This window comes from Chionomys nivalis, chromosome 8, assembly GCF_950005125.1.
Source record: "Chionomys nivalis chromosome 8, mChiNiv1.1, whole genome shotgun sequence".
NCBI lineage: Eukaryota > Metazoa > Chordata > Mammalia > Rodentia > Cricetidae > Chionomys > Chionomys nivalis.
In genome coordinates this window covers 63,561,585-63,586,419 of record NC_080093.1, presented here as the reverse complement: position 1 = coordinate 63,586,419, position 24,835 = coordinate 63,561,585, and positions in this window count along the sequence as shown.

Below are 24,835 nucleotides of genomic sequence, written 5' to 3'. Positions count from 1 at the left end.
AGGTTTTCTTTCTTCTTTTCCTTTCAGTGTAGCTATGAGCACTTGAGGATCATTAAACCACATTTCTTTAATGAAATTTCTAGAGGACAGGTACTGCTCTATCATGGAGAATTACACAGTCTGACCTTCCTTGCTAACTTGTTATGGAGTCTGGGAAATTCCCTTCTCCAGGCGTGGCTTTCTTCTCTGTCTGCTGTGTGTGATGGGGGAGAGTCTTCTGTTCTAATTTTATTGGTTAAATAAAGAGACTGCCTTGGCCCTGATAGGACAGAAAATTAGGTAGGTGGAGTAGACAGAACTCCTGGGAGAAAGAAGCCGAGTCAGTCAGTCGTCATGATTCTCCCACTCCAGACAGACGCAGGTTAAGATCTTTCTTGGTAAGCTAGCTCGTGGTGCTACACAAAATATTAGAAATGGGTTAGATCAATATGTAAGAGCTAGCCAATAAGAGGCTGGAACTAATGGGCCAGGCAGTGTTCAAAAGAATGCAGTTTCCATGTAATTGTTTCAGGTATAAAGCTAGCCATGCGGGCTGCCAGGTGCCAGGAACGTAGCTCGCCGCTCCTATTACAACACTGTGTGTATTGGGCAAGAAGATGGAGGAGCTTAATGCACTGATATTTTATGACTTTTCAGCTTTTCTCCGAAGCCTAGACTGGGTGTGATGTGTGTGAGACCAGAGCAAGAGCTGACTTCCTGCGGATCAGCTGTCTTAGTCTGTGCCCCACAGCTCTAGAAGCTGGGAGTCTGAGATCAAGGTGCGTACAGGGCTGGGTTGTGATGAGGGCTGCAAACAGTTGATTCTTGCTGTGTTCTCTCGAGGCACAAAGATCCCTTTAATTAAGCCACTAGTCCCGCTCATGAGGCCTCATCCATCATGGCCCAGTCACTTCCTAAAGGTCCCACCTACCCCCAGAGCTGAGGGTTTCAGCAAATGTGTTTTGGGGGACATCAGCCTTCATACATAGTATATGTAATCTAGTGCTTAGAAAAGACATTTGAGGGGCTGGAATGATGACTCAGCAGTTAAGAGCATTTGCTACTTTTGCAGAAGACTTACAACTGCCTGTAACTTCAGCTCTTGGGAATCTGATGCCTCCTTCTGGCTTTCTTGGACACTGCAAATACATGGTTCACATATATCCCTGCAGGCAAACACTCATACGCTCATTCAGGGCTATTTGAAAGACCCAAGGTTTACAGTGTTACATTTTGTGAGGGAAGTCCTCCAGAGTGCACTTTTCTGACTCATTCAACCAATCTTTCTCCAATCTGTCTCGAGCCAGGTGTCCTTGCTGGCTCAGGACAAGGCATGCCTGCTCTGTGCCTAGAGGAACACATAAACCAGTGGGCATGGGGGGGTAGAGAGTGGATAAACACTGGCTCCAGAGAAGCAAATTAATGTGAGAAATGTCCAAGAGTGATTAAGCTACCCAGAGAAGACAGTGAAGAAACAGGGACAGTGACTGGGGTCAATCCTTACAAGCCAAGTCAGAGGTTGACAGCTGGAGGTGATGAAGAGCTCAGGGAAGCCTTTGGTACCCCCAGATCAGAGCCAGGATGCCTTTTATATGCTGTTGTGACTAAAGAGGGAACATGGAGATTCAAGAGGAGATGAAGGGCAATGGCGTGGACCACTGAGAAGGCGCTTCCCCAGGAACTGGGTTCAATCTCTTCAGGATGCACAAGGGCATGCGTTTGGAACAAAGGCAGCTGAGATGGTTCACTTGGCCACAGGATGGTGAGAATGCTCCCGGTTGAGTCTCTTTTCCTAGTAAGGATGAATGCTAGGTGAAGAGCGCTCACACGTGTGTCTGTGTGCACATGTGTGGTCATGTGTATGTACACAGCTATGTGGGCACAGATCCTGAAGGTGACCTTGGTAGGGAGAAGACACTATGGAACGGGGAAGAGATGCTACCCATGAGATCTGCAGCTGGGGGCCTGCAACTGCCCCCAGCATCATGAATGCAGAATGATGTTCAGTGATGGTCAGATGCTCAGGCATGGGAAGGAGATGGCTAGGACACACCACAGCACATGCATTTGCTTTGGGGATGATACCCCAGCATGCACATCAAGAGTACCTTTTGGTGTTGGGACCATGGGTGAGATATTTTTCTCTCCTTTAAATTGTACACATATTCTAAATTCCTATTCCCCGTAAATTATATGGGGAAACATCAATTACAACTTTTCAGAAGAAACAAAACATGGAGGGGAAGGCAAAGGTGCTCCCTCTCTTTCTCCCCCTCTCTCTGGAAGGCATTTTAGTTTGAGACGGTTTCTTGGTGACATTTCAGTGTGATATTGTATGATATTTGTATCAACTGCAGAGTCCTTCCTATAGCTAAAACCAAAGCAAAACGAAATGAAAAACTTTATTTTTTGATGACTGGAATGCAAAGAAAGACTGTGTGCACACAGTGGTGAGTTTACACACCCTGTTCACCCATTTCCCTGGTAACATGTCATACTGGTGGAAAACAAGAAATGACCCTTGGCACGTCACTATGAGCCAAGTCACAGAATTCATATGGGTTTCACCAGTTTCCCCACTGATGTCATTTGTTTGTTGTTTTCTTTGGGGATCCAATCTGGTAGACCAAACCTGAATTTAGCCAATTAACTCTGGAGGATTTCTTGGTTAACACAAAATAATTGTTTTTCTTATCTCTCCTGTAGGGTCGCATTGAGAGGGACTGAGGTGATCAGCAGGACTACACTGGAAAGTGCTGTGCCATTTTGGGTACATTATGATGACAGTGATTACACAGGTCAATGGGGCTAGCCTGCTGGGTGGAGTTGCAGAGAAGGTCATGGAAACTTCTGTGCGATGTCACATTGTCCTTTCATGCTTAGACTCTCATTGGCTAATAAGTAGCTCTGGTTTCTCTGGTCACCAAGTATTTGGTCAAGACTGGTTGTGTGAGTTTATTGGTTTTCCTGGCTTCAGGAACAAAGTGAAACAAGTTGGGTAGCTTGTAGGTGCATACACTTGTAATTTTTAAACATTTATTTATTTATTAATTTTGTGTGTATGTTTGTGTGTGTGTTCCAGTGTGTGCCTCAGCATGTATGGAGGTCAGAGGACAACTTGGGCATATCAGTTCTCTTTTCCACCATGTGAGCTTGGAGACTCAAGTTTAGGGCATCAGGTTTGGTGGCAAAAGCCTTTACCCACCGAGCAATCCCACCAGCCCACACCCAACCTTTTGACATTACCAAAACACAAAGTTCACACTTAATTGAGTTATAAAAAAAACCAGAAAAATATTTCCTACTGTTTTAAGTGAGTTAGGATTTTGTTGCTGACGGTTCATCCATGGTTTTCCTTGACTGTGTATGCTCGAGGGCTGCAGGATGGACATCCTTGAAAGCAGCAGGCGTCACTGGTTCATGACCTAGAAACCACACATGAAGTGGAGGTGTGCGGGGCTTCTTTACCTCACTCAGTTCCTCTGGCTTCTACCCAGCAGTCTCTGGTATTCCCTGTGGACAACTTCTTCCCCTCTGTGCCTCTCCTCCCATGGCAGTCGTCTATGTGTGTGGCCCTAAGATAAGAACTTGCTTACATCTACTGAGACCCAGTTTCCAAATAAGCTTCTTGGGGAACATGGATTTGTGGAGTACACTATTCAACTTACAATGAACTCCAATGTAATAATTTACTTAATAACACCCACCCATCAATCTAAGGTACAATTTTTTTTTTACTAATTTTAGTTTCATAGATAGAAAACCAAGAATCAGAAAGGCAAACCTGTACCAAACCCCCCAAAAGATTCACGAGGCCATACTAAAACCATGGCTTCCTAGACTCCAAGCTTTTCTTCATTCTTAAAGGCTTCTCAAGCTGGTTTCAAACATGTGTTCTTGGGACACCTCTCAATCTCACTAGTAATTTTAGAATTTTATTCTTTTCTAGAGAGTACTGTGGCTAGCACCATGCTGGGGTCAGGATAGATCGTAAGCCAAGAATAGGGGAGTATATGTATAAAAACACTTGTCCCTCCAAGAAGGGCCACAGCCTGTCCTGGGAGGCAGACCCTCCCGGGGTCCTGGGAGCTGAAGTGAGAAGAGAGGTTTCCACAGGGCGCGGTGGAGCAGGGTGGCCAGGGCTAAACATCCTGGGCACAGCAGCCCCGGGAGCCTCCTCTCGAGATGCTGTTTAAGCTTAAGCACAGCATCTCCTTCACATTAAATCTGTGCTTTTAATTGGGCTTTTATAGGTTTTTATGGTTTTGTTTGTATTTAATCTTTAATTTGGTTTGGTTTTATAGAGGTATAAGAGCAACAAACAGAAGGAGGCTTTGTCTAATTTATAGCTTGCCCGTATTTGAGAATAATGAAAGGAATTAAGCTCATCATGTCAAGAGAGTGTGCTAGTTGGGGAAAAAAAACCAGAACAAAACACCCTCCACCCTCTTGCCTCTGGACTCCAGTCTTGCTAGCTGCCAGCAGAAAAGAGAAGCGTGTGGTATCATCTAGTTCTAGAGTGGGGAAAGCGACCCCATGACAGATCTCACAGAGAGAGGAACCAAGAAGACCCATCAACTAGCCAGGACTCAAAGCTACCGAGTATAGAGAAACAATTCAAACGGTGTGGAAGTCATTCACTGGCACCCATCGTAAAACAGAATGTGGCAGGAGACTAAGTAAGTTGGTTGGGATCTGGGCTCCAGATACACCACCAGGACCTGGATCGTCCCTTCTTACTCTTCCCCATAACTCAGTCAGCTCTTGCTCTGGGCCCACTATGGCTACCAGCAGGTCCCAGGTTGTTGAACTTTTCCATTCAGGTCCAACAGAGGCATGGCAGCCTAGAGGAAACCTGTTAACTCCAGCTGGACCTCTAAAGCATCCTTGGACCTAGAGAAAGAGGTGAGCTGAGCTTGTTGGCTTGGTGAGTCAGGTATTTACCTAGAGCTGGACGCTGCTGATGGGGTTACCAGAGGAGCATGGACTGGGGGTAGCAGAGGTGGAAAGCCCCACCCACAGTAGGAAAACGAGCATGGTGACTTATACACAGGAAAGGAATGCTGCGGGAAACACACCAATGCTTGGGAGGCATCCTAGTTACCTTTCTGTGGCCGTGATACATACCACACACCAAAAGCAGCTTGGGAAGGAGGGGGTCTACTGTTTCTTACCCTGCCATGCATTGTTCAGGGCGGGAGCTCCAACAGGGTAGGAACCTAGAGTCAGGAACCGCAACAGACTATTGAGGAATGCTGCTTAGTGGCTTGCGTAGGTTCAGCCACCTTTCCCACATCTCTGAGGTCCATTTGTTCAGAGGTGGCACCACCTACAGTGGGCTGTGCCTTCCCACATCCATCATTATTCAGGAAGATGCCCCACAGACTTAACTACAGTAGGCCAATATGATGAGGGCGTTTTCGCCACTGGGGTTCCCTCTTTCTAGATGATTATAGCGTGTGTCAAGTTGACAGAAAAACCTAAGCAGCACAGGAGAAAAACCCATGGTTGAGGTGGCAAATTCCTACCTTTCTCGCTGAATGGCCTCTAGTAAGCTGCCTAGCATTCCCAGCCCTCAAGGTCCACCACGAACCATGACAGTAGTACTATGTCAGAGGGTGGTTTTCTTTATTTGAGAGAAATTAAATGAAACAATACAACAGCAGCGATTAGTTCCTTTCTGGGGCAGAGATGTGATCCCAATTTGAGCTGCGATTCACAGCAGTTTTAAGCATGGCTCTCCAAACAGAAGCAAGCAATGATGAGAACAAAGTCTGGGTTGGGGGCTTAGTTAAGCACCCTGAAGTCACAAACTCTTAGTGATGAGTTTGTGGGGGAAAAGATCAACTTCCTGAATGTCTGGGGTCAACATGTGGTTTATTTTAACAAATAAATAAGTTTTTATTTCAGTTTGACATGACCAAAGGTCCCTTAAGAAAAGAGTGTCTCAATGGAAGGATTTACCAGGTTAGGTTGGCCCGTGGGCACATCTGTGGGGAATTGTATGGATTGTAGATTGTTAAGAGAGGACCCAGTGCTTTGTTGCAGCCATAGAGAAGCAAACTGGAATAGCGCCTGTGTGGTTATGTGTGTGCATACGTGCATATGGATGTGACACATAAGTAAAGCTGGGAGGTCATGTGTGTTCGTGTGCATGTGGGGAAGACAGGCATATGTGTGACAACGATAGTGTGTGTGTGTGTGTATGTGAATACGCGTGCTTGGGTGTGAATATCTGTTGTGTGTTCCCAGATGAAGCACCTGTAAGCTATGCAACAAAGAGGCTTTGGTGACCTATAGGGACAAGGACCTTTGACTTTGACCTTGTTAGCATCCATGGCATGATTTAAGGCTCCGAGATCTTGTCCCAGTTCTTCCAAGTCAGGTAGCACTCTTCACTATTGACTGGATTCAAGAACTGGGAAGATCTAGGGTGTGTAATTTCCCAGGTGCATGGAAAGGGGAGAGAGATTTTCTTCAGACAGTGGTGGAAGTCTGGGCAGCAGTCTTGGGGAATGAAGTAAAGAGAATGACTTACAGACAGACAGACAGACAGACACACACACACACACGTGACTGAAACCAGGAGGCAAGGACATTTTCCCCCAAAGAAGATGGGTTTGATAAAGTTTGCCATGGCCTTAAATGAGTTCCCAAACCCATAGAGAGCATGGGCAACAGTATGCAGAAGTTCTGGTTAGAAGCTTCAGAAAAAGAGAACTTGAACACTATAGGGCTTCTGGATGTGCAGTGGCCTATAAAGAAGTCCCTAAATGTGAGAGGCCCGATGCTACTGTTTTTTTCTAACAGATTACTGGACAGACAAGCATGCTCTCTCTCTCTCTCTCTCTCTCTCTCTCTCTCTCTTTCTCTCTCTCTCTCTCTCTGCAAGTAGACAGTGTGTGGAAAGGTACTGGCTGCTATGGTCATTCATGTGTGTTGGTGCTGATCAGTGGCTCACACTGTAGAGCGGGTGGGCAGCAGCCACCTACAGCTTCTTCAGTTAGTTCCCTCCAGCTTGCTCTCATCTTCTCAGACCTCCGGAGCAAGCCCATCACCAGACACAGAATCAGTAGAGCATATATTGTGTATCCACTTCCCATACACACATAGTCAAATATCTATCATGAATTGCATGCCCCCTAAGCTTTGTGGTGGTGCTTGCTATTGCCATTAGTTTTCAGCAGTATTCTGATCAATAAGCTATACAGACAGCACATGTAAGGAAGCTGGAGTGCCTGTACTCATGTGGCATGAGATCATCTTCAAGCCAAAGAGAACTGCTAGGAACCAAGGTGGACAATGCATAGTGATGGCAGGGGTGTCATGGCGGGAAGATGTGAGTTGTAAATGTAGTTCTGTGCAGTGATAGAGCTACTACATATATGAAGTCAGACAGAATTAAAGGGGGTGCAGGGGAACCTTTCAACACAGTTGGAGGCTTCAGTACTCTCATCTGGCCCTTGATATGCAAAACTTGATTGGTATAGTCAAGCAATTAGGCTTGGATGACCTTTATTCTATACAATAAGAGCAGAGAACACATTTATTTCAGGGACACACTGACCATTAAGAAAGACAGACCATATATACAAAGACATAGAACTAATTGTGAAGCATTTGGGAAGACTGAAACAATCTGTAGTATGTTCGCTGACCAGGACAAAACTAAACTGTCAGTCACTTACAGAGTGATCTCTGGGATGGCTCCAGACTGTTAGAAATTAAGTAAATCTATCTTTCTTTCTTTCTTTCTTTCTTTCTTTCTTTCTTTCTTTCTTTCTTTCTTTTTAATAAAAATTGACATCTTCATTGTGCATAATCATTGTTATTGTATTGCATTGTAGATGGATGTTTCTGTCCCTCCTGGTCCTGCAGCCATCCAATCTTGAAGAAACACACAGAGGTTTATATTAATTATAAACTGTTTGGCCTATTAGCTCAGGCTTATTATTAACTATTGCAACTTAAATTAACCCATAATTCTTGTCTATGTTTAGCCACGTGGATTGGTACCTTTTCTCAGTAAGGCATTCTCATCTTGCTTCCTCTGCATCTGGCTGGCGACTGTGTCTCTGCCTTACCTCTCCCTAGAATTCTCTAGTCTGGTTGCCCCACCTATACTTCCTGCCTGGCTACTGGCCAATCAGTGTTTTATTAAACTAATACGAGTGACAGACCTTCACAGTGCGCAAGAGCATTGTTCCACAGCATTGCAATGGAGTTTTCATATCAGCACACATACATTGACCGTGTTCTCCGTGTGTTGTTCTCCTTCTCCCTCTTCCTGCTCCCATCATTCCCTTAGATATCTTTGCTGCTACTGCCATGCACTATAAAAATGCAGGATTATCTGTACCTCTATGGAATCTAGGATTTTTTTATGAGAGAAATTAAATGATATCTGACTTTCTGAGACTGGTTTAATTTATTTATATGATGATCTGGTATCCATTTTCCTGCAAATGGCGCATCTTCTTTAGTGGCTTAAAAAGGCCATTGTGTATGCATCCCACAACTTCTTTATCCATTATTCTTTTGTTAGATGAATATAACCCATAGGTTAAGGAAGAAATTTTAAAAGAAATTAAGAAATACTTTGAATTAAACAAAAATTGAAACATAATTTGTCAAATTTGTGCAGTTCAGCTTCCTGTCAGAAAAGAAGCAGGCTCAGGGCTGGAGAGCGGGCTCAGAGGGCCAAAGGGCTTGGTGTGCAATGTAAGGATATGAGTTAGAGCCTATAAGACCCACACAAATCAGGACATGGCAGTACACATATCTGTAATGCCAGCACTCCCATCAACAATGGGAGGCAAAGACGGGAGAATCCCTGCAAGTTTTCAGGTCAGCTAGCCTGGCACATGCAGGGGTGAACAAGAGACACCCTGTCTCAAACAAGGTGGCAGAGGAGGACCAGTACTCGGATTGTCCTCTGACCTCCGCACACAAGCCGTGACAAGGTGTATGCCTGCATCCATGCATGAATATAAAGATAAAACTCCTTGATAAAATTTTATAGAATCAAATCAGCATAAAGAAATATACATGGTCTTGAAATCCAAGTTGTTTTAGTGTTAGAATATTAATCACTGAAATTTACATTAACAGAATTAACCCAAGTGATCATCTCCATAGAAGCAGGAAAAAAAAATACTGAACAAAATTAAACACGAGCTTTGGAAAACTTTCAGAAGCCGGGAAACGATCAAGTTTCCTCCGACTGATAGAATATTTATGTGAAACCCAGAGGTGATGTTGCCTTGGTGCTGAAGCAGCGGCAGCAGCTCTTCCTGGGAGCAGCAGATCAAGGATGTCCACAGTCACTTCTGTTCACATTATCTCTGAACTCCTAAAAGTTGTGACTGAGCCTGAGGAAAGGCTTATAGACTGGGAAGAAAGGCATGAAATGAATTGTCTTTATTCTTGGAAGATGTGGTTGGGAACATGGCAAATCCTGAGGAATCTCCAACAAGACTCTAGACACTAATCGGTGACCGTAGTAATACCCTCTTAGACAAGGGCAGTATTCTAGAGTCAGTGACAGTTTTATGTACTGACAACAGACAGAAAGAAATCAGAATGTTTAAATACCATTTACTAGGGCTAGGGAGATGGCGCAGGCAGTAAAATGCTTGTCTTGAAAGTACAAGGGCCTGAGTTTGATACTCAAAAGTTAAGTTTAAAAAAAAAATAAAAAGAGCCAGGTGGTGGTAGGGCATGACTTTAATCCCAAAACTCAGGAGGCAGAGGCAGGCGAAACTCTGTGAGTTCGAGGCCAGCCTGGTCTACAAGAGCTAGTTCCACGACAGGCTTCAAAGCTACAGAGAAACTTTGTTTTGAAAAACAAAACAAACATACAACAAAAAAGCAAAAACCAAAAAGCAGGGCACAGTGACATACATAAAAAGCTGGGCACAGTGACATACACAAAAAGCTGAGCACAGTGACATGCACTTGTGATCCACGTGTTGATTGAGGCAAGCGGCTACCCAGCCTACTTGGTACCCAAGGCCAGGGAGAGGCTGTCTCACAAAGAAGATGACACCATCAGGAATGACATCTGAGGATATCCCCCGACCCCAAAGGAGCTAACATAAAACTGTCCTTCAGAAATGAGTTTTACTAAGACATAACCATGGGGGCCACAACTGGGTCCTTAAGTGGGAGGGCATTGCGAGGTGGCAGCATGGGGATTGGAAGGGAGGGGAGGCTTCTGTTGAAAACCTAGAGAGGTGTTTCATTAGGAGACAGTTTAAAATGTAAGAAAGAGTCATCGTGGCCAATGTGGGGTGTGTGTGTAGGGGACCAAAAAAAGCAGAAAGAGAGAGCGAGAACCAGAACATCTTACTTTTATAACTATTCCCAGGGGGTGAGACACCTGGCCATATCTCTAAGCCATGCTTTGTTGGGGGTGGCAGATAAAAGGAAGAGCATTTGTTCATAGACTATAGGGCCTGAAGCCAGGAGGTAGAGACCTGATATCTTAGGAAGAGAGCCAAAGCCAGTAACTCTGTGAGCTAACATTCTGGCTATAACACACACACACTGTCTTTCTCACACACACACAAACATGTGTGTATACCCCTGCTATTATAGCCCGTGAAAGGAAAGATCTGCTTTAAGGGCCACTCTGCCTTCCTTCTGGAAGCTTCCCCACTCTAGGTTAGGATGAAGCTGTATGTATTGTGAGGACTTTCTCTCCCACTCCCCTTTCCCACTCTGGTCTTCATTGCTGCTGTTCTCCAGAGCAAGAGGGAGAAAAATGTACAGAATTGGGCACACCACTTGATCTCTTGTCAGGCTTCCCAACACACTACTCCTTCTGACTGTGGCCACACCGTGGCCACTCCCCCAGAGCAGATCCATGCATGTCGTTGCACATCTTCCAACTCTCACGTTCCCTTCCTTCTCATCCCACCTTCCCTTGAGTGCTGCTCTGCATGGAATCTCCAGATGCTGCTTTCTCCTCTGCCATCTCCCAGGAGGCACTGCATCTTACTTTTCCTTGTGTGAGTCAGGACCAATCACCTGAATCATGTGATCTTGTGACAGCTTGGCATTGTGATAGCAGGTAAGTTCTTCTAGGCTGAGTCCAAATTCCTCACACTTCCCTCCCCACAAGCAATCACATTTGATGTGGGAGTGTCATATATCAATCTGTTGCTTTCATTGGCTAATTAATAAAGAAACTGCTTGGCCTGATAGGTTAGAGCATAGGTGGGTGGAGTAAACAGAACAGAATGCTGGGAGGAAGAGGAAGTGAGGCAGATGCCATGCCTCTCCTCTCTGGGCCAGACGCGATGCAGCCAGCCACCAGGTCAGACATGTTGAATCTTTCCCGGTATGACACCATTACACACATTATTAGAAATGGGCTAGTCTAGATGCGAGAGCTAGCCAAGAAGAGGCTAGATATAATGGGCCAAGCAGGGTTTAAAAGAATACAATTTGTGTGTTGTTATTTCAGGGCATAAGCTAGCCAGGTGACTGGGAGCCGGGTGGCGGAAAGTGGCCCGCAGCTCCTACTACACACATTCTGTAAAAAGAACCTGCCACACCACTGAGGACAGCTCTCAAATCTCAGCCCATCTTGGCACCCTGACATAAACACTCACTGTGTTTGCCCAGTTCCTACTCCTTTGGAGGCTCCCAGTGTCTGTGGTTGGGAGGCTACTGTGGGAAAAGACATTGTCTACTAGGGCTCCAGGGCCTAATGTTCCAGGAAGTGGGAGATGTATCCAATTTTTTAGTTTCTGCTACCCACTCACCTGAGGTGTGTGACCTCTCCATCTGGTTATTGGGTGTCACTATATTGATGTGAGATGCTTCATCCACCTCCACCTTTGTTCCCCAATATAAAAATATGCTGACTCACTTGTCCTTTGGGAGGCATCCCTTGAGAGCTCTGTGAGCTAACTCTACTTACTGGCTGATTAAGATATTGCTTAGACAATGCATTTTAAAAATTAATGTAGTAAGATAATAATACCTGGTATTGATATAGTCTTTGGTCTGTTATCTTAATTATGCTTTATGAAGCTACTATAAAAGTGTTAAGTAAGATTACTGCAAATTAATTAATATTTATTATACTCCTGGAAGCTAAGTAGTACCTTCATAAATCAGGCAGAGGGAACTAAAGACAATTCTCCATGAATCTGTAGGAGCCGGTGCCACCGAGGCTGTTGACTTGCAGCAAAATTAAGCCTTAGCTGTCAGCCAAGACTGCTGGAGCCATCAGGGACCTTTTGGGAGAAATGTAGGCAGGACCTAAGAGCCAAGGATTCACCTAGGACCCGGAGACCTATAGAATGTGCAGTTATTGAGAGTCTGCAAGGTAAAGAGCAGTCGCTTCCCTCTTGCTGAGTCTCATTTCTGGCTTCCTGACCCGACCGTTGCCTACAGTCCATGAGCATTCTTTCAGGAGGAGGGAGAGAAGGAAGGAATGGGATGGGATGGGATGAGAGCTAGTGAAGCTTCTGGCCCGGGCACAGCTTTAGCTCTGTCCTTCAGGTTGACATGCACTGAGCAGTGTCCCTGATCCTCTCCCTGCTTTGAGTTCCAGGGTAATACTGTATTTTGGTGTCTACACATACTTTGATTAACATGATCAAGCATAATAAACATGCTTTCACACAGCCCCTGTCACTCACCACCACTTACTTTCTATTGTTTCAGAACCGATTTATATCTGGTTCTAAATAGATTGGCCAAGCTCAACCAACGCAGGATAAAAGGAATTGGCTATTTTGCTACAAGTCTACCATGGGCTCAGAATAGGCTGTGTGTGTGTGTGTGTGTGTGTGTGTGTCTGTGCTCTTGGGTAAACATAAACCATATGTAAATATTTATATAGTACCATATGTGCAAGCCATATTTCTAGAATTTCTTTAGATGTTGAGATAACACAGTATAAGGGGAGGGATTTGATATTGGGTAAAAAGCCCGGTGGGTGAAGCTGACTGGGGTCACGCCCATAAATCAGCATGTGCTCCAGCTGCCTCAGTGTCCACTTCTGGGATGTAGTCCCATCTCTCCCTGTAAACTCACATCTAGTTGTGTTCTCCAAGCACACATATCACATGCTTGGAAGTGCTTTGCTTATGGTCGAATCCTGCCTCAGCCTGGTTCCTGCTTCTAGATGTCTCTGTGAACATAGGTATCCAGAGTCTCACACAGGACTATGGATTAGCTACTACACAAACAGAAAATTTTGGAAGAACATAAATTCCATCTCTCCTGCAGTCACGACTTTACCCCCATTTGGATGGATATTACTAAAGGATTCGGAGCAGGTCAAGTGTTTTCAGGGCTGAGGGACAGCTAGAACCTTCGCACATTACCGGTGGATATCAAATGGTGCAGCTACAATGGAAGACAATATGGAGGGCCTCACAAAAATGAAACATAAATTACTACATCATCAACCAAGTCCACCTTTAGATACATGACCAGGGATGTTCAACGCAAGAGCTTGAACAGATATTTGTGAGCCAATGTTCATGACGTCCTTGTTCATGGTAGTTCAAAGGTGAAAATATGAAACATGTTTTTCATGAAGACATGAAATAACATAGTGTTTCTCTCATCTCTCCTCTTCCCCTGACTCTCTCTGTTCTTCTCTTCTCCCCCATTTTCCTCTTACCTCTCCTATCCCTCAGAATTCCCCTTTTACCGTCACTGAGATCCTACTCACCACAGATCTGCATTTGTCCTGGCAAAGAAACTTCTCATTTCTCAGTACATTTTCTTGTATTTGTGCTTCTGCCTTGGAACTAAACACTGTTCCAGCACTGTTTGCTTGGGCCAAATGCACCAGAATGTGTGTGTGTGTGGTACATCTATGTGTCCATGTGTGCTTATGTGTGTATATTCATGAATGTGTGTGTATATATGTATGTATGTGCTTATGTGGTCATTATGTGTATACATATACACAGTACATGTACACATGAGTGTGAGTACATCTGTGTACCCGTGTGTGTGTGCATGCTTGCTTGTATGCATGTATGTGTGAACCTGAGCATGAATACAGCCTCAGTTCCTCCCCACTCCTTGGCTGGCCATGATGTTCCTCTACCTCAAATCTGTCTTTCTCCAGTTGACGTCTAAGTTTCTTTGCTGGTGCTGACACTGATGTTAACCCTTTATGCAATCCTTCTAAAGGACCCATCGGACATTTAAAATATTTTCTGTGTGCTTCTTTTCCAATGATGTTATTACATGAAAGGCACATGGTTTCAGGGAACCCCACGGAAGAAGAGGTGGAAAAGCGTAAGAGCCAGAGGGATGGAGGACACCAGGAGAACAAGGCCGTCTGAATCAACTAAGCAAGGTACATATGAGCTCAAAGAGACTGAAGCAGCAAGCACAGTGCCTACATGGGTCTGCACCAGGTCCTCTGCATGTATGTCATAGCTTTTAGCTTAGTCTTCTTTAGGGGACTCCTGTGTGTGAGAACGAGTGGGTCTCTGACTCTTATGCCTGCTCTTGGGTCTCTTTTCCTCCTCTGGGTTGCTGTGTTCAGCTTTGATATGATAGTTTTTACTTTGTAGAATTATATTTTACTTGGTCATGTTGATTGTTATCTCTTAGAATCCTGTTCTTTTCTAATAAGAGACAGAGTGGAGTGGACTCAAAGGGGAGGGGAGGTCAGGGAGAACTGGGAGGAGTGGAAGAAACCGAAACTATAACCAGGATATGTTGAATGAGAAAAGAATCTATTTTCAATAAAAGAAAGAGAGAGAGAGAGAGAGAGAGAGAGAGAAAAGAAAAATGGCAAAAAAGGAAAGACTTGTGACTCTAAAGTAAACCGTTTGACCCTGGTGATTCTTCCTCATGAGCCAAGCTCACGTCACCCTTCCATCTCATAACTGTGGCTCTGTGGGATACTTCCTTAGGTCCAAGTCCCAGCTTTTGTTGGCTGTGGGCTTTAGTCGTCTGGGTGGGGTGGTGGGTATAAATGTAGGGTTTATTGCTGTCCAGGCAGGGGGTCCCAGTGTAGCAGCTCATAGTGTGACCCTTTGGACACCATGCCCACCTCTTGCTGGACTGTGTTATCTCTGTGAACATGGAAAGGGAACCTACCTCTTTGAGTCTGTTTCCTGGTCTGGACATGTGGGCTCTTTCTCATCTCCCAGGATTAGCTGACAAACAGGAAGGTCTCGGCACCGTGTGCAAATTATCAATGGTTGGGGCCTGGATGACTGTGCCGGGAGCTGCATTTCCCTCTCCCATCTTGTTTGCTACAATGTCCCCAGCCCCACACTGTGGCTGGCGGAGTCGGGTGAGCATAGAGGCCGTCTGACAAATGAAAACAGGAGGATGGAGCTTTGTGGAGCTTGTGCGCTCTGGGAGCTACCTTTTCAATCCCTGGGTCATCTCACTAAGCTCTGGTGTCTGGGATTTGCTAGTTTCCTGCTTCTGCATCCTCCCCTTTTCATCCCCACCCTATCCAGACCTTCTTCATATCTTTATTTTTTCCTGAAGTTCCTTGGTGAGAAAGTGCACCATGTCCTGTCCATGCCCCACACCCATACGGCTCACCAAGTGGTTTCACTCTTGCTTCACCCTGTCTGTGCCCAGAGAGAAGGCTGTATGATGTCTGTTTCTGCTGGTGTTTTTAGACCCAAACATCAGCCTTTCTAACGCATTTCCCAGGTATGCTGTAATCTGATTTAATAACACTGGGGTTCCCAGACTCAGAGAGAAGCTGTGCCCATTTCAAGACATGCCTCAGCCACTGTCGTCCTGACCCATGTAGGTGTACGTGCCCGAAAGCCTGGGTTTGAATCCAGCCCTCCTATTTTCTAGTTGTGCAGCCACTGACAAGTTGCTGAACTTCTCTGTGCTGCTTCTACGCAATGCGACCATTAAAAGCTTCTACATCCCATAGTTACTGCCATGCTTAAATGGGTTATCTGTGCAAATCTTTCTGTACAGTGCCACAGGCCCCCAGACCTCTGTAGACCTTAGCACAACTGACACCATGATGGAAGTACCATTCAGGCCCTGGAGCCCAGCACAAAGGCAGCAACACCCGTTCAAACGAGAACAAAGACCTAGTCCATCAAAGCCCACAGTTCTGGGAAAGTCCCTAAAGCTACTAACCTTGCTTTTGGGCTTCTGTAGTTCCATTTCTGGTTAATTGTTCTTGTTAACTGAAATATGTCAATGCACGATTTTTTTTGTGTTTAAAAGCTCACCCTGACAAAGGCTTGGGACTGCACTGAGGTCCCAAAATCCCAGTGTGGTCACGGGCACACAAATACTTTCTATTGGCTTAAACCTAAGTTCGAATAATCCTCACTGGTGGGTACCCCACAACAATGCCCTATTGTCTCCAGTAAATATTTTTATTGTAATTCTGTTATAGTTAATCAGTTTCCCCATGTTTTCTTTTGTGTGTATGTGAGTATATGATGTGGGATACCCCTCTGTATGCTGTGAATACATTTTATCACCATTGGTTAATAAAGAAACTGCTTTGGCCTATGGCAGGGCAGAATATAGCTAGACAGGAAAACTAAACTGAATGCAGGGAGGAAGAAGGCGGAGTCAGGGAGACACCATGTAGCTGCCCAAGAAGCAAGAGGTAACAAACCACAAACCTCATGGTAAAATGTAAACCCATAGAAATGGGTTAATTGGGTTAATTTAAGATGTAAGAAAAAGCTAAGTATATACCCGAGCTGTTGGCCAAGCAGTGTTGTAATTAATACAGTTTTTTGTGTGATTATTCAGGTCTGGGTGGCCGGGAAACAAAGGACAGTCTCTGTTTACAAGTATATGTGTGAGCATGTGTGTGTGTTCATTTGTCTGTGTGCATGTGTGCATGTGGAGGCCAGAGGTCAATCTTGTTTTGTCCCTATAGAGATGTCCATTTTATTTTTTGATACCGAGTGTCTCACTGGCCTGGAGCTCACCAAGTGGGCTGGGCTGGCTGGAGAGGCCCAGGGAGTTGCCTGTCTCCATCTTAGTGCTGAATTTTAAATGTGTGGTACCATGCCCAGCTTTCTTTCTTCCCTCCCTCCCTCCCTCCCTCCCTCCCTCCCTCCCTCCCTCCCTCTCCCTCCCTCCCTCCTTCCCTCCCTCCCTTCCTTCTCTTCTTCCTTTCCTCCTTCCCTCTGTCTCTCCCTCCACCCCCCCTCTCCATCCATCCATCCATCCATCCATCCATCCATCCATCCATCCATCATCCATTTGTGTCTGTGGGGGTTGTGGGGATTGAACTCTGGTCCTCATGCTTACAACATAAGCACTTGACTTATTGAGCCACCTCTTCAACATTGCTTCTTCCTTTCTGTTTTTTGCTCACCCAAGCCTCTTAGAAGTCACAAGGGAAATTTTTTAGTCGACCTCATTTCCTCCTCTCCCTGGCTTTGATCTCCTGGTCTCGTAGACGCTGGAGTTGCTGGCCACGAGGATAGTGTTGTTTTCTTAGGCACCAGTGGGAAGTGAGAGGGTGCCACCAGAAGCAGCTCAGGTTTTTGCATTTCCAAGGGTGGCCACCTCTGGCTGTGTGGCAAACACTTTTTAGATGTCTGCTGTGAGCCTGGCCCAAGCAGCCAAGGCTCTAGAAGGGACTTGGAAAGCCTTTCTTCACGCCTCTCCTCCATTATCTGTCTCATCCAGATCCAACTGTGTATTGGAGATTTTAGAGGAGAGGAGGGGGTGATATTCCCGTCACTCTCTGTGTCCTCTTCTCTTTGTTTGTGGGGACCACAGAGCTCGTCCCCCAGCAGGCTATCTCCACATTTGAAATTCTCTTGAATTTTCCAGCCTTGGGTACCAGAAGTTTGACTGCTGAGGCCTCTCTCAAGCTTGCAATGGGCAAACTCCTGAATCTTTGGATGACAGATGCATGACACACTAGGGACGGTCCCTTCTAGTCCACGCTGAGATTTTTGCCCCTCCCCGACTAGTTTCTGGAATTGGTGCAGCCACTCTCTTTCATCGCTGGTTCCCTGTAGACTGGTTTTTGTTCATTCTTGTTTTCCCAGGGCCTGGGACAGTAGCAGAAATGCAAATGAACCAGTAAATTGTTCATTATTAATTTAGAGGCAGCCAAGGAGAGCCCAGCTCACTGCTCCTTCAGAATGGGATTTTATGCAAAATTCTGGGAAACTTAAAATGGTTAGTTGCTAAAACTTGGAGAGTCATGTCATAATGAGAGCCACATATGGGTCCAGTTTGCATGTTTTGCAGAAACTGAGGTGTATGCAAAACGACACCCTCTGGGGACGTTCTCAGACTATCCGTATTAAGCCAAGGTATATACCAGACATCACCTCCCCGGTGAGCTGTAAAGTAAGACATGAGGTGTGGCATTGGACCTTACACCATATGCCTTTTAGGACTCGAGGAGAGGGGAAGAATCTTCTCCAAGCAGGTGAGACAGCAAACGCATTTGCAGCAACTCTGCCGCAACAAATTCATTTTCGGTTCGAGATGGTGCACCGCAGACAGGGGACTCATCGGATGTATCATTAGGGTGCTAATGAGAAAACATCACACACCTATCACCTGAAAGCTGCAATCGAAAGCCTCACTGTATCACTGGAAGAAGCTGAAAATGGAGTAATCAACATCAACAAAATCTATTGTTCCCAGAGTGCAAAATTGAGGGATTATTTCTACCGAGATTCAGAATGAAACCTGTTTACATTTGTCAGCAAAATGATCACATTTTATACCATTAACATTTGGCAAGATGGAGCACCATCCATTAGCTAATCTGCAGATGCCCCAAACACAGATTCAGGGGAAACAAAGAACAGTCAGAGCAGGGCTGCGTGGTCCACACCGAGCCCAGGTCGGGAACTGAAGCCGCTCCTGGGTTTCTGCCCAGGTTTCATGGGTAACGGAGTGGGCAATCCAGCACCTAGTGGACGCTGGGAAAGATGTCACTGGGATGCATGCAGTGTCAGGAGGTGCACAGGCAGGGACCGGTAGCATGGTAAAGTGTGTTTGGAGGAGCCAAACAGGCTATTCATTGACTTACTGTCTCAAGGATGGTGGCCATGTGCTGGTGTATTTGGCCTAATGCTCTTTCTCCACTCCTCTTTCTTCTCCCTTCATCTTCTCTTCCACCCTCTTCCTTTTCCCTTTGATTTTTTTTTCTGAGACAAGTTCGAACAATGTAGTCCATACTGACCTTGAATTGTGTTTCCTCTGCCTTACTCGTCTGGGATTACAGAAGTACAGGCACGCCTGGGTGAGAATCTTCTCGTGAATCCCACCCCAGGAAAATGGCCACAAGAGAACTCAGGTCATTCTTGGCCCTGGCTTTCTCTGAGGATATGGTTTTGTGCCTGCGCTTTCTCATGGCAGTCCTCGGCAACAACTAACAATTGGCTTTGCCACGTTAGCCTACATTAGCCCTCGGCCTTTCCACCCTGGCTCAAAACTAGTTCCTCCTTAAAGCTATGATTCACAGGGATCATTCCATCCCCGGAGCACCCAGCCCCCACACAATGTTGAGAATCAAAACCTGGTAGAGGCAGTCGATGAGCAGAGAGATGAGCTCTGATGACTTGGGAGTTAGCCAGCAGGTCCAGCTATCGCTGCTGCGTTAAGTACCATCCATCCGTCAGCCTCCTGCCGTGTCTTCACAAGTAGTGAAATGGCTAATTTTGTAGGTATGAAGCTAAGGAAACACTCTGAAACGTGCACATAGAATTTCTTAAGGAAGAAGCATCATTCAGAATCTCCCTGACACGTAATGGAAACACAGGTATTCATTGAAGAAATGAACACAGGAATCTTGATCCCAAGAACCAGCATGCCTGGAAGGCTACTACTATCTTGGTCTTCAAGCTGTCCTACTTCACGGAAAAAGAACAAAAGCAAATAAACACAGGTCTCCGGGAGCAGAGCTGCCTCGAATTCTTGTTTTACACAAGAAGTTTAGTGATGGTAGAGAGTGAGAAACTCCATGTAAAGTCCCTTAAGTCAGCAGACAGGTTGTTCAATATGTGATAGGGGATATCTTTGGATTGTCAGGGTTGAGCCAAACAATAGCCAGAAATTTTCCAATCTGGAAGACTAAACTGCTGTACCCAACCAGTGTCCGAGTCATGTTGAATCACCAGGAAAATCTGCAGTCTAGACAACAACACACTGTCTTTTTTTTTTTTTTTTTTTTTGGTTTTTCGAGACAGGGTTTCTCTGTGGCTTTGGAGCCTGTCCTGGAACTAGCTCTGTAGACCAGGCTGGTCTCGAACTCACAGAGATCCACCTGCCTCTGCCTCCCGAGTGCTAGGATTAAAGGCGTGCGCCACCATCGCCCGGCAACAACACACTGTCTTGTTTCAACATTCTGTTCTTTATAAAAGGACTTCTGTCTATTACTTGGCATGCACATTACCGACAGGACAAGAAGGGATGGGCATGTCCTCTATTGGTAAACTGATGGTGAAAGGTGCAGGAAGCTCCATGACCACCCTGGGGGAGGTAGGGCTCAGGGTGAACCGGACAGGAACTCACACTCAGTTCTGCTCGAACCTAGAGAGACCCACTCGTGCCATTATACCTGATTCTTCTGTCTCTAGCCTCGTGTTCGCGTGGTTCCCTCTGCTTAGACAATCCTCATCCCTACCCGACTCCATCCTCATGCTCTGTAAGTGGGACTTCCGCTTAGTACCTCATCTCTCAGCCTGGAACTAACTTTTCAGAGAGGCCGCCACAGGCCACCCCACCCAAGCTCGTCAAAGGATTCATGCCCTTCTCATAACTTACTGACATTCGTGAGCATGTGTTTATCACTGTGTATCTTTCAGTATCTGTCCATCCCGGTAGCTCTACACACCAGGGCACAGACCCTTTCTCTTTTCTGACATGACCCAGGTCATTGTCATCAGTCTTGGCTACACTGTATATAAAGTCCTCTCTTGAAGTCCCAATCCCAGCTTCTGTCAACTCTAAGTCTCCTTTGCTAGCCAGTCCCAAGTTGAGAGGGGACTATGGGGGCAGGTGAGGAGAGGGAGGGGGAAAGAGATGAAGGTTAGCTCTTTTGTGCTGGCTTTTCCTGCCAGGGATTCCCCGGTGGTACTGTCTTGCTTAGTTCTTTCCCTAGCAGGTTATAGACTTTTCTCTTTCATTTCCTTTCCCACACTCTAAGCAGTTTAAGAGGTCACCATTGCTGTTGGATGAATGGCTCCCTGGTTAGGAGCACTTGCTGTTCTTAGAGAGTACTGGAGTTTGATGCCCAGCACCCTCATCTGGCAGCTCACACTCACCTGTAGCTCTAGCCCCCGGGGACCAGACACCCTTTTCTGGCCTCCTGGGGTACCCACAAGCACATGCACCTACAGACATGTAGACACACATATACACATAAAATCTAAAAACTAATAAAATAAACCTCAAACCAAGAGGTCGCGACCACAGCTCCACAGACTCAGAACCTGAGTTCTGCTGGGCATCTATTCCAAGGGTCAGCAGCGCATGTCATAACCACCCCACAGTTCATGTTCTTCCTCCTCTGGTGGGTTGTGGCTGCTATAGCCATGCCTCTGTCACTTCCCTATCCTCTTTCCTAGTGCTTGCTCAGCTGGTGTCTTATGTTGGATTCTTCCTGTTAAAATAGAGGCTGTAGTTTCTCCTTCCTGACTGGACCCCTGCTGATGTAATCACCATGCTTAACACCGCCAGGCTAGCTTTTACTCACTGCTTCTCCTGCATCAAAATGTGGCAAGTGTCTTCCGTGAACCCCTCCAAATCTCTCCAAATCTCCCAGACCTATGAACTGGGCACAATGATTATCCTCCAATTGTAAATGGAATTGGGAGAAAAAGAAAGATCTGGAAAAATTGCCCATACTTTACTTCTACTGAGCAGCAACATTGTGGCATTTCTGAGCGGGTCAGTGGACTCTCTGGTTGAGGGACTAGGACACACCATTGTGTGACAGGCATTGTGACCATCCATTTCTCCTGACTTGTGGACTTTTGTTTGGTTAGATCTAGAGTCTCGGTATTTCTTGTATCTCTCTGTGCATATGTGCATGTGCTCGTGTGTGTGCATGTGAATGTGTGTGTGCAGATGGGTGTGTGAATGGAGGCCAGAGGCCAATATCAGACATCTCCCTGTCTTATTTTTTGAGACAAGGTCCCTCCCTGAACTCAGAGGGACTGTACTGTACAGCAAGACCCAAGCATCCTCCTGCCTCTGCCTCTCTGGTGCTGGGTGACAGGTGCACGCTGTCGTGTCCAGCCCTTTACTTTGATTCTGCAGATCCCAGCTCTGGGGTCCCTGTGCTCGCACAGCACACACGGTATTGACTGAGCCACTCCGCAGTCCTTGGAGACTGAATAGTTCCAAGCGCTATGCTTTATGTCATTTTCTGAAGGGAAACAAGAGAATCCCTGTCTCTAAATTGCAACGTGGTCTCGTTTTCATTCCCTGTGCCTCCAAATGGCAGAAGAAGTGTTCCCTCAGCGTCAACAGGGGACACAGTGGAGTGACATGCCAGCGATGTGTTCTGGTGGGCCAGTTCCTTGTGCTTTTCTCTGCTGTGCAAGACCCAGAAGAGCCACTGGGAAATGCAACGTGTTTCTTTGGCCATAATTTGGAGAGAGGAGGCTTCAAAGTGCTGGTGAGCGCCCTGCTCTTTAGCAGAGCTCCGATTGCGGAGTAACGGCTGTTAGGAGTTACGCTGAGCTCTTTGTCTGGGGTATTCTGGGACAGAAGAGGTTTTCCTCCACTCTGCAAGATAATTACTTCAATCCCCCTCATTCACAGGGATGTTTAATTTTATAACATTGTACTGGGCCCAGAAAAAAAAAACCCTCTAGAGCCCATTATTAACATCCTGAAAATGGAAAGCGTAATCTCAGGACAAATAGCTAAAATAATATTTTGCCAGGGTTTTATTTTTTTGTATCCAGAAGGAGGAAGCTAGGTGGTTGTTGTCTGTCTCTCTTTTATTTTTTTATTTTTTTTAGGGTTTGGTATGTTCGACTAAAATGCTCCAGGAATAAAGGAGACAAACCACTGCCTTGATGTTCACCGGCCACGCCCTTGACAGAGGCACCTTGCTCTTGGAGCCTGTGTGCTGGGTGGTTCCTGCATCGTGTGCATCAATACTGCCTTCCACACGTAAGCTTGGGCTTAGTGACTTATATTAGCTACTCTGTCAAACTGTGAGCTCTCTCAAGATGCTACACCTTTAGTCAAAACTGTGATGGGCATTATATTGCATTGCTCCGCTTGCTGAAGCTCCTTGCCACAGAACGGTTTTGGACCCGTTTTCCAGTCTCAGTGCTGAGGGTCAGCATCTGCTTTATCCCAGAGCTCAGTGTAGCCTAGTTCACATCAACTGGGAAGTGGAAAAGGGAAGAGTGGCTGTTCCCTTTCCTTGGTTCCTGTGCTGTCTGCATCAGGGCAGTGCATTGTAAGCCATGGCCCGGATGTGTGACTTTGTGCCGGGGCTTGCTGTGCTCATATGTCACCCTCAAAATGAGAGCTTTGTGAGTTACATTGCAGCCATGGTGACTCAGCACTTCAAGGACTCTTGTCTTGTCACTGACCTGACTCAATCCTGGCCGGGCAGCTGTCTTCAAGTGATCAGTTACAGCATCCCATTTAATACCATGCAGTATTGTTTCATAAGTGACCATAAGAAAGTGGTTTATAAAATATGAGTAATAATTTATTGGCACAGGAGGCTGTAGCATTGAGTCTTATTCCAAAATACATGTTAAAATTAAGGCTAGAAATGCAATTCAAAATTTAAATAAAGGGGCTCGAATGATGGCTAAGCAGATAGACGTGCTTGTCATGCAAGTATAAAGACCCGAGTTCAAATCCCAGCTAGGCATGACTGCTAGTGTACTGTAACCTCAGCATTGTGGCTGGCTGGGGGAGAGATAAGAAGCTCACTGCGCTTTCTAGCTGCTAATGGAGCCTCTGTCTCAAGGGAATAGACAGAGAAGGACAAAGTAGGACACCTGACATCCTCCCCTTTCATCCACTCATGCATATGTGTGCCCATGTGCACCTTTCAACACACACACACACACACACACAGAGTAAAACAATCAATAATAAAAATTGTAAATAAATCCATTGGCTTTGGGGGGGGGGCATGTTGTACAGTGGAATGGTTACATTTGAGAGCAGAGGTTTGAGATGATAGCATGCTTGCCTAGCAAGAGTGAAGCCCTGAGTTCAATCCCTGCTACCACAAAACTAATCCAATACAACCTAGGGGTTGATGCTGACACTTGCCATGGCGTTTCAGGTCCCATTCCAGAAACCCTGGGTGGTGTGGGAACCTTCCAAGGCAACAGTGACCTGGAGCTGAGGTAGCCCCTGGACACAGAAGTTGAGAGGAGCCAGGCGAACCATGCCCCTGGGACAAGCGGTGAATATCTGCCTCTCACCGCGGCCCTGGTCTGCGCTCTATGCGCTAGAACCCTTGAGCTTAGGCAAGGGGCTGGAGCTTGAGAATACAGATACAGAGACAGACCAACACGCAAACCTTTTAACACTGATAACAAAAAGCCTCCAAGAATGCCCCCTTTATTGTGTTCAGGGGCAGATTATATAGAGATAGCCACACCCCAGCCAAACCCACCAGAAACCACTCTGCTGCCATCAGGAACTCCTGAAGATCTCGTGCTCAGAGCAGCTGTAGGCACTCAGATCAGGGGAAAACAAGTTGTTTACAAGAAATTCAGAATCTGGGGTCTCACTGCTCCAACAAATATCTATGCTCATCTTCATTATATCCATGGCATAATGTACAGGCTGCTAGAGTTAGTACCCTCCGCGTGTGCTCCTTCCTCCTCACCCATCCTCCCGTCCCAAGCCTCCTCTGCTCGAGTGCTTCAGGCTTTATTTCACGTAC